General features: G+C 36.1%; 1 long non-coding RNA gene across 1 annotated transcript; it reads left to right on the top strand.

The window, feature by feature from the left end:
- The first annotated feature begins 299 nt into the window (after window positions 1-299).
- On the top strand, window positions 300-12,439 carry LOC133037787 (uncharacterized). The gene is made up of 2 exons (XR_009687785.1): window positions 300-1,297; window positions 11,584-12,439. It is a non-coding gene; the product is annotated as an uncharacterized LOC133037787 (long non-coding RNA).
- Window positions 12,440-13,249: the final 810 nt, after the last annotated feature.

Here is a 13,249-nt window from a genome sequence, read left to right as displayed (position 1 = left end):
CACCTAACCATACTTTCCATACAAACTTTTGATGCAAAGAGGTGGTTTCAAAACCCAAAACATAGCAAAAATATCCACATAAATCATTCTTAATTTACACAATATTAAACTCAAAAATTACCAATTTCATGCTTTTAAAACTCAAGAACACACAAAGCTAAAATTTTCATGCTCAAATCACCTCTGACACAACAAAATAATCTAACTAAGAATTGACCCACATACTCACACACAACATGCCTTCCACCATAAAACTCACATACAAGCTTTCTATTCAAAATCACCAACAAGATTTCATTAACATAAATTATTTCCAAAAATTTCATGCAAAATTACAAATATCTTAAAATTTCAAGAATTAAATTTAGTAGAAAAGAAGATTAAATGCTACCTTAACCATCTTCAAGCTTGTTTCTAACAAATTCCACAAAAAATCAACCCCCAAAGTAGCTTTCTTCTCAAGATTGAAAAGAACTTGAAGACAGGTTTAGAGAGAGAGAGAGATAGAGTCAGCTAGGGATTTGAAATACAAAAAAATAAATTTTTCTTTTCATTTAACACTTATTTAATAATGCATTTTCAATTCGTACTAAAGAATGGTCAAAAGACCATTTTGCCTAGGGACAAAACTTTACATAATTCTCAATTAAGGGCAATTCAATCATTTAACACTCACACGTATAATTCATAATTCCACATATATTTTATGTTATAACATAATCACATAATAAAATCATTTTAGACCCAAAATTTAGTGCGAACCAGAATACCCAATTGTGACTATACCGTACCATCTTGTCAGAATTCACCTGCAGTAAGACAATATGAACATACTATATAATAATATAGTCAATTAGCACAATAAATATCAAAATTATAATTTTACCCTTCTCAGGTCAAAATTACAAAAATACCCTTAACTAATAAATGACGTCTTAAATGCAATAATTGTCAAATAATTTCATATAATTATTTATATTATAATGTAATTACTCAATTACTATTAATTTATTTAATTACAGTTGCTAATCCATTTATTAATTCCGGGATATTACAAGTGTAGAGAAGCTTTTCAAGAATTAAAGAAGCAACTACCACAATCTCCTATCTTATCAAAACCCTTGGACGGAGAAGGACAATGAATATACCTTCAGTAACTAAATTTGCAGAAGTGTTGTGTTGATCAGAAAAGAGCACAATACCTAACATCTGGTCTACTATGTCAGTAAAAGGCTAATAGATGCTAAATTTTGGTACACTATTATAACAAATATTTTCTAAAATAACTATATTTTATGTAAAGTCTTTTTTTGGCAAGTTAGGTGACAAAATTGTAAAGTCCTTTTTTGGCAAGTTAGGTGACAAAATAATTTTTCCTTTTTATGGTAAGATTGCTATGCATTCATTTTCGAAATCTTACCTCTTTTATTCGGTTATTAGTTGCCATTTTCCTTGTTTGGAAAGGGGCACTTTCAGCTGAACTTTCCTTGTTGAAAACTTCTCAAAAGAGAAGGAATTCTCTTTTGGAAAGTTGTCCTTTTTAGGGAAACTTTGTTTATTGCCTTTTCCTTATTGATTTCGATTGTATCTTGATACAATCAGAATATCTAACCTGTTTTTGGCAGGAATCAAGCATTGAAAGAAGATCGGACCCGATTTTAGTAAGTTTCCCGTTTCTGGGCAGATCTGCTTCGTCAGCAACCGAATCTGATGTAGCATATCGTGTTTGTTTTTGGAAAGTCTTTGTACAGCTGCTAATTCGAACTTGTGGTTGCCTCTTTGGTTTCTATGATCTATAAATAGAGCCTAGAGAGCAACCATTCGAATTACCTCTTCCATTATTCATTTTCTACATTTACCTTTTGAGAGAAGAGAGTCTTTCTTTGTTTTGTGAGAGCCTAGTTGTTCACCTAGGTTCTAGTTGTTCTATTTCTGTTCTTACTCTATCCTAGAGGTTGTGAAGAACTACTTGACTGAACAAGAGATTGGTCTTCGGGAGAAGACTTGATGAAGCCTTACTTCGGGAGGAAGTAAGCACTTGGTCTTCGGGAGAAGACTTGTTGAAGCCTTACTTCGGGAGGAAGTAAGCACTCACACTTCAAAGACGAAGGGAGTTCGGGCTTGAAGGTGTTTCAAGAAGTCAGATTCATAAAGTGGATTACAAAGGATTGCGGCAATACTTTAGAGGGAGTCTAAACTTGTTTAAGTCAATTGTCTTTGTAATTTTGATACTTTATTAATTGATTTCATTCTCTGGGCGTGGCCCCGTGGACTAGGAGTGTTCGGGAGAACACTGATACCACGTATAAATCTCTTGTGTCAAGTTATTTATTTTTCTGCAAATATTTTATATTCTGCCTGTTCCGTTTTGCTGTAGCAGAATTACTTTCTGCTACTGCAAACGCTTACAGTTTTTATATTTTCGTATATACAACTGACATTTGCAAAAACACGTTTTTTCAATTGGTATCAGAGCGGGACACTAAACTCTTAGTGTGGTCCTATAACGTTTTTGTTAGAATGTCATTTTTTGCAGAAGGAAGTTCTATTTCTAGACCACCGTTGCTTAATGACTCTAACTATCCTTATTGGAAAGTTAGAATGAGGGCCTTCATCAAATCTCAAGATGAGAAGGCTTGGAGAATGGTTCTATCAGGTTGGTCTCTTCCAGTTGAGACAGATTCTTCAGGTAATACTACTATAAAATCTGAAGTGGAATGGTCTATTGAAGATGATAAACTATCTGCCTACAATAGCAAAGCCTTGCATGCTATCTTTAATGGTGTAGGTGAGGGTTACATTAAACTTATATCATCTTGTGTTTCTGCTAAGGAAGCTTGGGAGATTCTTCAAACTCAGTTTGAAGGAACTTCTGATGTGAAAAGATCTAGATTTATCATGCTTCAAACTAAATTTGATGAGCTTAGAATGTCTGATAATGAAACTTTAACTGAATTTTATGAAAAATTATCTGACATTGCTAATGAATATTTTGCTCTTGGAGAAAAGCTTGATGATTCTGTTCTTGTGAGAAAAATTGTTAGAGTTCTTCCAGAAAGGTTTGATACTAAACTTTTGGCAATGGAGGAAGCTAAAGATTTTAGCACTATGAAAGTGGAAGAATTGATGGGTTCCTTACGTACTTTTGAATTAAATCAACAGATTAAACAAAAGGACAAACCCAAATCCATTGCTGATAAAGGTAAAAGTATTGCTTTGAAAGTTGCTGATAATGAAAATTCTGATAGTGAATGTGATGATGAGATTGCTTTATTAACTAAGAATTTTCAGAAATATATGAAAAAGATGGGAAATAAAAAGAATATTTCGAAAGGTTCAAAAGGTAATACTTTCATTAAACCATCTGTCTCTAACAAAAAGGGAATTCAGTGCAGGGAATGTGAAGGTTTTGGGCATACTCAAGCTGAGTGTGCAAGCACTTTGAAAAAGAATAAGAAAAGTTTCACTGTCACTTGGAGTGATGATGAAACCGAAAGTGATGAAGATATTGCTGAAAATGTTGCCCTAACCTCTGTTATGACTAATGTGTTGTGTGATTCACAGGTGAAAGCTAGATTGGTATGTCTGAATAATACCACCAAACAAGAGGAATCAGATTCAGATGAGTCTGAAATCTGTGAAGAATCTCTTGCTGAATCATACAAAGTCATGTATGAAAAATGGATTCAGGTTGCTTCTGAAAATAGAGAGTTGAATAAATTGAATAAAAAATTGTCTCATCAGATTGAAATGTGTGATTTGAAAATAAAAGAATATGAGACAAGTTTTTGTGATAAAGATGAAAAAATCTCTCTATTAAAGAAGGAACTTGAAAATTTTAAGAAAAATGTTCAAATGCTTAACCCTGGATCTTCTATTTTTGAAAAAGCTCAGAATGCAGGTCAGAGAGGTTTCGCAGGCCTTGGTTCTAATGGAATGGAAAGTTCTGGAGTCACGAAGTTTGTAAAATCTAGTGTTCCAACGAATCACCTTGAGGCTACAAACTCTGTCGTAACAGTTTCACAGCCTGGTGCAGCAAGAACAGCTTCTGATGCTGCAAAATCTCCAGGATTTTCAAAAAGGGTAAGATCTCAGGTAAAAAGATTTGTTCCCATTTGTCATTTTTGTGGTAGAAAAGGTCATATCAGACCTAAATGTTTCACATTGAACAATCTCTTTAAAACAAATTATTTTGATAATTTGAAAAAATCTCAAAAGAAACATAAAGGTTTGAAACAAATATTGGTGAAAAAGAAGTGTCTAGCTGGTTTTTCTAATAAAACTGCTGTATCTCAAATGTGGTATTTTGACAGTGGTTGCTCTAGACATATGACAGGTGACAAGGATTTTTTGACTAACATTCGGCCTATGCAATGTGGAGAAGTCACTTTTGGTAATGGCTTATCTGGAAAAGTTGTTGGTATGGGAACTCTAAATTTTGAAGGGTTACCTAGACTGAAAAATGTGATGTTAGTTGAAGGACTGAGGGCTAATTTACTTAGCATCAGTCAAATCTGTGATCAAGGGTTTACTGTTTCTTTTGATAGTGATCATTGTTATGTTCTGAATGATGACAATGAATGTATCTTGCAAGGATTTCGATCCAATGATAACTGTTACACTCTAACCCCTGTGTTTACTTGTCATTCAGCTATCAACAACACCACAGATCTGTGGCATGCCAAGCTTGGGCATATTAATTTTAAAAACTTGAAAAAACTGTTAAATGCAGGTATTGTTCGAGGTCTTCCCAAGCTTGGTAAGGAAAGTGAAGGTAAGTGTGAACCGTGTCAACTTGGGAAGCAATTAAAAATCACTCACAAGCCTGTGTCTGATATCAATACCTCAAAGGTATTGGAATTGCTTCACATGGATCTTATGGGTCCAATCCAAGTTGAAAGTTTGAATGGTAAACGATATATCTTTGTGTGTGTTGATGATTTCTCTCGTTTTACTTGGGTAGATTTCTTAAGAGAAAAATCTGACACTTTTGATGCCTTTAAAACTCTTTGTCTGAGATTAAGAGTTGAGAAAGGTTGTAATATTGGGAAAATTGTTCGAATTCGAAGTGATCATGGTAAGGAGTTTGAAAATTCTGTGTATGATGATTTTTGCAAGTCTACAGGTATAACTCATGAATTTTCAGCTCCCAAAACTCCTCAACAAAATGGAGTTGTTGAGAGGAAGAATCGAACATTGCAGGAAATGGCAAGAGTGATGTTAAATAGCAAGAAGTTGACAAAGCGCTTATGGGCTGAAGCTATTAACACAGCTTGCTACATAATAAACAGAGTGTTTATTCGTCCAGGTACCTCAAAAACATCTTATGAAATCTGGAAAGGTAAGCGTCCCAATGTAAGTCATTTTCATGTTTTTGGATGTGTGTGTTATGTCTATAGAGATCGTGAGAATATTGGTAAATTTGATGCTAAAAGTGATGTTGGTGTGTTTATTGGATATTCCTTAAACAGTAGAGCTTATCGTGTTTATAACATGAGAACTCAAACTGTTTTGGAATCAGCTAATGTGGTTGTTGATGATTTTAGAGATTTTTCAGAGTTTTCAACAGAAGCCAAGATAGATAGTCTTATGGATACTCCTCCAGAAGTTGTAACAGCAGATCCTGATGCAGCAAAACCCATTGCTGATGCTGCAAATGACGAATCTGCTGCTGCAACTGAAACTGGAGAACCAGAACCGTCTATCTTGACTCATCCAAACATCATCACTGACTCTATTCAGAAAGAACCAAGCACCAGAGTCAAACTGAATCATCCAAAAGATCTCATCCTTGGAAATCCTGAAGAAAGTATGGTAACTCGCAGAAGGTATATTAATTTAATCAGCTTTCTTTGCTTTGTCTCTCAATATGAACCGAAAAATGGGAAGGAAGCCATGACCTTTGAGGAATGGCTCAATGCAATGCAAGAGGAATTCAACCAATTTGTTCGCAACAAGGTATGGATTTTGGTCCGAAGACCAAAAGGTATAAATGTTATTGGAACAAAGTGGTTGTTTAAAAATAAAAGTGATGAGTTCGGTACAATTGTGAGAAACAAGGCACGTTTGGTGGCTCAAGGGTACACACAGGTAGAAGGTATTGATTTTGATGAAACTTTTGCTCCTGTTGCAAGATTAGAATCAATTCGTTTACTTTTGTGTATTGCTTGTATTCTGAATATTAAATTGTTTCAAATGGATGTGAAATCTGCCTTCCTAAATGGTATTTTGAATGAGGAAGTTTATGTTGAGCAACCAAAAGGATTCGAAGATCCTCAATTTTCAAACCATGTATACAAACTTGAAAAAGCTTTGTATGGTCTGAAACAAGCTCCTCGAGCTTGGTATGAAAGGTTGACTCAATTTTTACTTTCTCATGGCTATCACAGAGGTAGTGTGGATAAAACTCTTTTCATTAAACATATAAAATCTGATTTTATCATTGCTCAAATTTATGTTGATGATATAGTTTTTGGTTCTACATCTAACCATGAAGTGCAGGTATTTGTTGATCAAATGAAAAGTGAATTTGAAATGAGCATGGTTGGTGAGCTTAATTTCTTTCTAGGTCTTCAAGTGAGACAAATGGAAGGAGGTACATTTGTATCTCAAAGCAAGTATGCTAAGAACACCGTCAAGAAATTTGGCCTTGAATCGGCTAAGCGAGGTAAGTACTCCTATGAGCACCACACCGAAATTAACAAAAGATGAAAATGGAGTAAAGGTAGACACTACACTCTATCGTAGCATGATTGGAAGTCTTTTGTATTTAGCGCTAGTCGTCCCGATATACGTTACAGTGTGGGAGTGTGTGCTAGATATCAAAGTAATCCTATGGAATCTCATGTATACTCTGTAAAAAGGATTATTAGATATGTTAATAGCACTCCTGATTATGGAATTTGGTACTCGAAAGATACCAATTCAAATCTTGCTTGTTTTAGTGATGCGATTGGGCAGAAATGCCGATGATCGAAAGAGCACAAGTGGAGGGTGTTTCTTTCTTGGGAATAATCTAGTATCTTGGCATAGCAAGAAACGAATTCCATCTCCTTATCCACCGCCGAAGCCGAGTACATCGGCTCGCTGGCGGTTGTTGTACTCAACTATTGTGGTTGAAACAAATGTTGATTGATTATGGGTTTGAATTGGGTGTTTTGACTATTTTTTGTGACAATACTAGTGCCATAAATATTTCCAAAAATCCTGTTCAACATTCTAGAACAAAGCACATTGATATAAGACACCACTTTATCAGGGAACTTGTTGAAAATAAATCATTGCAATTAGAATATGTTGATACTGAAAAACAATTAGCTGATATTTTCACAAAGGCCCTAGATGCAAGTCGCTTTGACTCCCTCAGAAAGTCGTTGGGAGTTTGCATTGTTTAATTTTATCTGTTCATAATTCTTGTACAATAGTGTTATGTGATTCATCTCTAGCTCTTAATCTTCTATCATTGTATTTTGACAAATCATGTTTATGCTTTTGGATTATAATTAGTTAGGATCTCAGTCTGATCATATTTTGTGATGTTGTGCTAAAAGGTTCATGTTACTCTTTATGTGTGTCTAGGATTAAATAATGTTCTTATACAGAGTTGAGCAATTTTTGTTTCAGTCTTGTCAGGCCTCTTGCTGGAATAGAGCTACCCATACTGAGGTGTGAAAGCCATCTGATGAGTAAGCTGGAACATTGTAATTAGCAACTATGATGAGGATGCACTACCATAGAAAAGGGCTACCTTCAGTATGGTGTGAAAGCATCCAGTTGCGGGATCAAATTGAAAAAGGCGAAAATGAAAAATCTTGCCAAGGACAATGATCCTATTTTCACTGCACACACTTATGTCTGACAAGTGTGTTCAATTCTGTAAGTCTCCTCTATTAAAATTAAATTGATAATCCTGGTACATAATTTTCAGTAACATGCATATCTTTTTCCTTAACATCAATTAGTATGATTATTTCATGAGATACTAATTACTTATTTTCCTTAAAAGCATAACATGTAATTTATTTTGTCAATTGTCAATGATATTTGATTTCTTTTGCTTGGTTCGAATCACATATATTTATTGTACACATTATATTTTATTTTCGGTTTTAATTTAAATAAAAAAAAAAAAAGGAGGGAGGCGTGTGACTTGCTTTATGGGTCAAGAAAATATGGTGCATAAATGGTAAGTATCATCATTCATTCTTTCTTTGATTTATTATGATATGTTTCCAAGTAAAGATTAATCTTTATATGGTAATGTGCCTTTATTCTTGGAAGATTGATTTATTTTTGGAAAATTTGTTGCCATTTCTAGTTTCCTTTTTATTTCTTTTTTTTCTAAAAAAAAAAAAAAGAGGGAAAAGGAGTTGAGAAGTGGGCGGTTTCCTCTTTTGGTTCATGGGCTGGCGGTTACCATTTGATTTTTCAAAATTGGTTTCCTTTTTCTTGTTTTGATTCCAAGGTTATATAAACCAAATTTTGACACTTATTTCACCACCTACTCGAACCTTCTTTCTTGTTTCTTTGTCTGTCACTATTCATCTTCTCTTTCAGTTCCAAAATGGTGAGAACCAAGAACCTAGGGCACACTAAAAAATTAGAAGAAACCGTTCCAACTCCTTCTAGTGCACCCCCTGCTGCCTCAGTTCCTCCTCCTGCTGTTGCAAAGCCTGGAGATTCATCGCTTCCCCAGCGTGAATCTCAAGCCGTGAAGCCAAAACGTCCACCCAAGCAAGTTGCTCGCAAATCGGTAAGGCCCTATCGCACCTGGACTTCCTCATCTGAATCCTCTAAGGAATCTCCTCCTCCATTGGCTGTTCCTCCTCCTGCTGCATCAATGGCTGGCACCACTCCAACAGGCCCTTCCACTCGAACTCAAGCCCAGCAAGCCTCGGCTGAGAAAGAACTTCAGGCCTCTCAATCTCGAGAGAAGACTGTTCCTCCAGCCAAGAAGAAACTCAAGACTAATCCTCCCTCGGATTCCTCGAGTTCCAGTTCAGAAGAAGAGGATCCATTGGAAGTCTCTTCAGACAAATCAGTATCTCTGCATACTGAGAAGGACAGTGAGGACACAGAACTCGAGCCAGAGCCTCCTCGCTCGAAATCTGCTTCTGCCGCAAAGGCCTCCGCCGTCGCCAAAGGCAAGCAGCCCATGGAAGATCCTCCATCTGGTAATATCCCTTCCTCTATCTCTGGCTGTCCAACTTTTTACTATCGAGACAATGAGCGTGACTGGAATCTATATGCAACCCGTAAGTTTGAAAGTGAAAGGAATTATGATTTGCATGCCCATCGTGTTTATGGTATTGTAAAGTTCATTCAATTTCATCAATGGGAAAACACTCTTACTGGTTTCATTGGATTCATTGCTAACATTATTAAAGAGTTTTATGCTAATCTTACTGATGACTTCCTTGATGAGAACTCTAGACTGTATAGGAGAGTTTATGTTAGGGGTCACTGGTTCTCATTTTCTGAAAAGGACATTGCTCAGGCTCTGCAATTGCCTGAGAATGTATCCAATGCTGTGATGTCCATGGATCGTGACTTGATGCATTCTGAACTCACTGGTGCTCGTTCAGAATTGAAACCAGGGGAGAGTCTTCGAATTACTCACCTCACTTTTGCTCATGCTTCCCTTATGCGGTTTGCACTAAGCAATTGGGTTCCAAATTCTAACAAGACCGTGGTGTCGCAAGAAGTGGCTACACTCCTATACCGCATCACTTCTGGAACTTCCATTGATCTAGCCTCTCATATTCTCAACCAGATTGTCTCCTTCCGAAGAGGTAAAAAGCCAACCTTCAAACTTGTATTTCCAAATCTTATCTATAAGGTTTTATCTTCTCAGAAGAATGTGGCCCAAGCACATGAAACTCTTGAGCCTCCCATCACTGGCCCTACATTCCAACCCTCTGAATACTTCGATGGTGTGTTTCAAAAACGGCCAAAGGCTGGTGCTGCTGCTGCTTCTGCTGGTGCAAGTTCAGGCTCTGCTGCTGCAGAACCTCTTGGAAGTCAAGTCTGAACTTCAGAATGTGTCACATGTCCAGGCAACTGTCCACTTTGATTAAACTCTACAAAAATTAACGTGTTATAGTTTGTTTCTTTTTTAATTAAACTTTGGTCTATTTTTTTGTTCTTTGTTTACTTTGGCACTCCGATAAACAAAAAGGGGGAGAGATATTTATATTTTTTGGTTTGTTGCCCAACTCTGGACCCTTTTTCCAGGGGGAGTTGTGGTTTGTTAGTACTTGTGAACTTAATGTTTAAAGTTAGCATGTTTTTGTTTTTATTGTGTTATTCGATTACTCAGGGGGAGTAGTATCTTTTGCTCTTGCTAACTTTGCATTGCAGGTACTTTATGGTAAAAATTATTTTGTTCATCTAAAGTGCCAAAGGGGGAGATTGTAAAGTCTTTTTTTGGCAAGTTAGGTGACAAAATTGTAAAGTCCTTTTTTAGCAAGTTAGGTGACGAAATAATTTTTCCTTTTTATGGTAAGATTGCTATGCATTCATTTTCGAAATCTTACCTCTTTTATTCGGTTATTAGTTGCCATTTTCCTTGTTTGGAAAGGGGCACTTTCAGCTGAACTTTCCTTGTTGAAAACTTCTCAAAAGAGAAGGAATTCTCTTTTGGAAAGTTGTCCTTTTTAGGGAAACTTTGTTTATTGCCTTTTCCTTATTGATTTCGATTGTATCTTGATACAATCAGAATATCTAATCTGTTTTTGGCAGGAATCAAGCATTGAAAGAAGATCGGACCCGATTTTAGTAAGTTTCCCGTTTCTAGGCAGATCTGCTTCGTCAGCAACCGAATCTGATGTAGCAGATCGTGTTTGTTTTTGGAAAGTCTTTGTACAGCTGCTAATTCGAACATGTGGTTGCCTCTTTGGTTTCTATGATCTATAAATAGAGCCTAGAGAGCAACCATTCGAATTACCTCTTCCATTATTCATTTTCTACATTTACCTTTTGAGAGAAGAGAGTCTTTCTTTGTTTTGTGAGAGCCTAGTTGTTCACCTAGGTTCTAGTTGTTCTATTTCTGTTCTTACTCTATCCTAGAGGTTGTGAATAACTACTTGACTGAACAAGAGATTGGTCTTCGGGAGAAGACTTGATGAAGCCTTACTTCGGGAGGAAGTAAGCACTTGGTCTTCGGGAGAAGACTTGTTGAAGCCTTACTTCGGGAGGAAGTAAGCACTCACACTTCAAAGACGAAGGGAGTTCGGGCTTGAAGGTGTTTCAAGAAGTCAGATTCATAAAGTGGATTACAAAGGATTGCGGCAATACTTTAGAGGGAGTCTAAACTTGTTTAAGTCAATTGTCTTTGTAATTTTGATACTTTATTAATTGATTTCATTCTCTGGGCGTGGCCCTGTGGACTAGGAGTGTTCGGGAGAACACTGATACCACGTATAAATCTCTTGTGTCAAGTTATTTATTTTTCTGCAAATATTTTATATTCTGCCTGTTCCGTTTTGCTGTAGCAGAATTACTTTCTGCTGCTGCAAACGCTTACAGTTTTTATATTTTCGTATATACAACTGACATTTGCAAAAACACGGTTTTTCATTTTAGTAATGCATCACTTAATTTTACATACATGCTTTATTCATCTTATGTTTTATAGTTGCAACGAATTGTTTATAAAAAAGAAGGAAAAATATTTGCACCAAAGAAGCTATAAGTTTCATCTTTGGTGTGTATAGTGTATGGTATCTGTTATCTTAAATTTTATCCATCTGACATGGTATGTCCACGTAAATCAAGACTGACGACACGTGAAACACAACCTTGTCAATAGCAGGACAAAGCCTCCTTACAAGGCATGGCAAAATCATCAAGCAACAAGCGAAAGGAGTCCGTCAAAAAGCTGCACAACCATGTTTGTCGGCCAAGGGGAGTACGTAGGCCGGCCAAGAGGAGCTTGTATGGCCAGCCAGGGTTTGAGCACAAGCTGGCCAACCAAAGAGTGATTGTCAGACCCAAACATGCCTGTTCGACCAAGGAAGCCTGACCTTTACAAGGAAAGTTGTCCAAAGGCTGGTCAACACACGCTAAGGCTGGATAACACATGCTAAGACTGACCAACACTTGCCAAAGCTGGCAGGCACTTGATGTGCAGCCTTGACCCTAGCAGGCACTTGGCCGGTCAGCTTACATCCTCGCAGGCACTTGGCGTGCAGCTTGCAGCCTGGCAGGCACTTGGTGTGTAGCCTTCGTCTAGGACAACAACTCAAGTTGGGAATTGGGCTTCAACAACCCACGAAAATAGGGGAGAAATATCAACTATTAACCTATTTTGGGGGGATAATTAACCTATTTATTATTTATTATTTTATTATGTAACAAATACTTTATAGTTCCTATTATTTTAGGGATATTAGATTATTATCTTCATGTATGCTCTCCTATATAAAGAACATTAGCTAAACTCTAATTTCTCTAAGTCTTAAACGCCCTAAAGCTCTCAAGCTCTAAGTCTAAAAATCTAATTTTATCTATCCCTCTAATCTACACGCCCCAAGCATGGTAGAAGAGACTAAGTCTCATTCATCACTTCTACTTGAGATTTGCCTACTGATTCTCATATTGTAATCTTAAAAGAGTCACTCAAGAATCCACAACCCTTGTGATCTGAGTGGTGTTATTTTTGGTATTAATACAACCAAAATGAGAGTATGTCATTACCCGTTAATTAAGGGAGCCAAACTTCTATAAAAATATTATGTCTGTTTTACCTTCCTATTCTTATTGTGTGCACGTGGTAACATCAATAATAAATAAGACTTCGTTGTCGGTTGGTCAAAATCGAGGTCAACAGTATCTAATTATGTGCTAAAAATACGGGAAGTTCATATTTGGTAGTTTTATAAATAAATATTGTTTATAGATCAAGAAAAAAAAAGTAGATATTGACTGTGAACATGATACATAGTTTTGTAATGAAATATGATTAAGGCTGATTTTGAGATTTTGTGGGCTTAAGGAAAAATATACATTATTGGGTCTTAATTAAAAATTAGGATAATTTGAAAAAAAAAATACAAAAATAATAAAAATACAGTCTGTACATAATTTTTTTTTTAATATTTTATGGTTTTTAATTTTATTTACATAAAATATGGTCTTTTAATGTTGTACTCTTGTTATTTTGTTATTAATTTTTTGTTATTTGTTGTTGAGAATCATGGGGTTCCAACTCAAAACCAATTGGCAATGAGAGGAGTAGCCCATGTTCTTA

Source organism: Cannabis sativa, chromosome 5 (assembly GCF_029168945.1).
Source record: "Cannabis sativa cultivar Pink pepper isolate KNU-18-1 chromosome 5, ASM2916894v1, whole genome shotgun sequence".
Taxonomy (NCBI): Eukaryota; Viridiplantae; Streptophyta; class Magnoliopsida; order Rosales; family Cannabaceae; genus Cannabis; species Cannabis sativa.
This window is presented reverse-complemented; position numbering and strand designations above follow the sequence as displayed.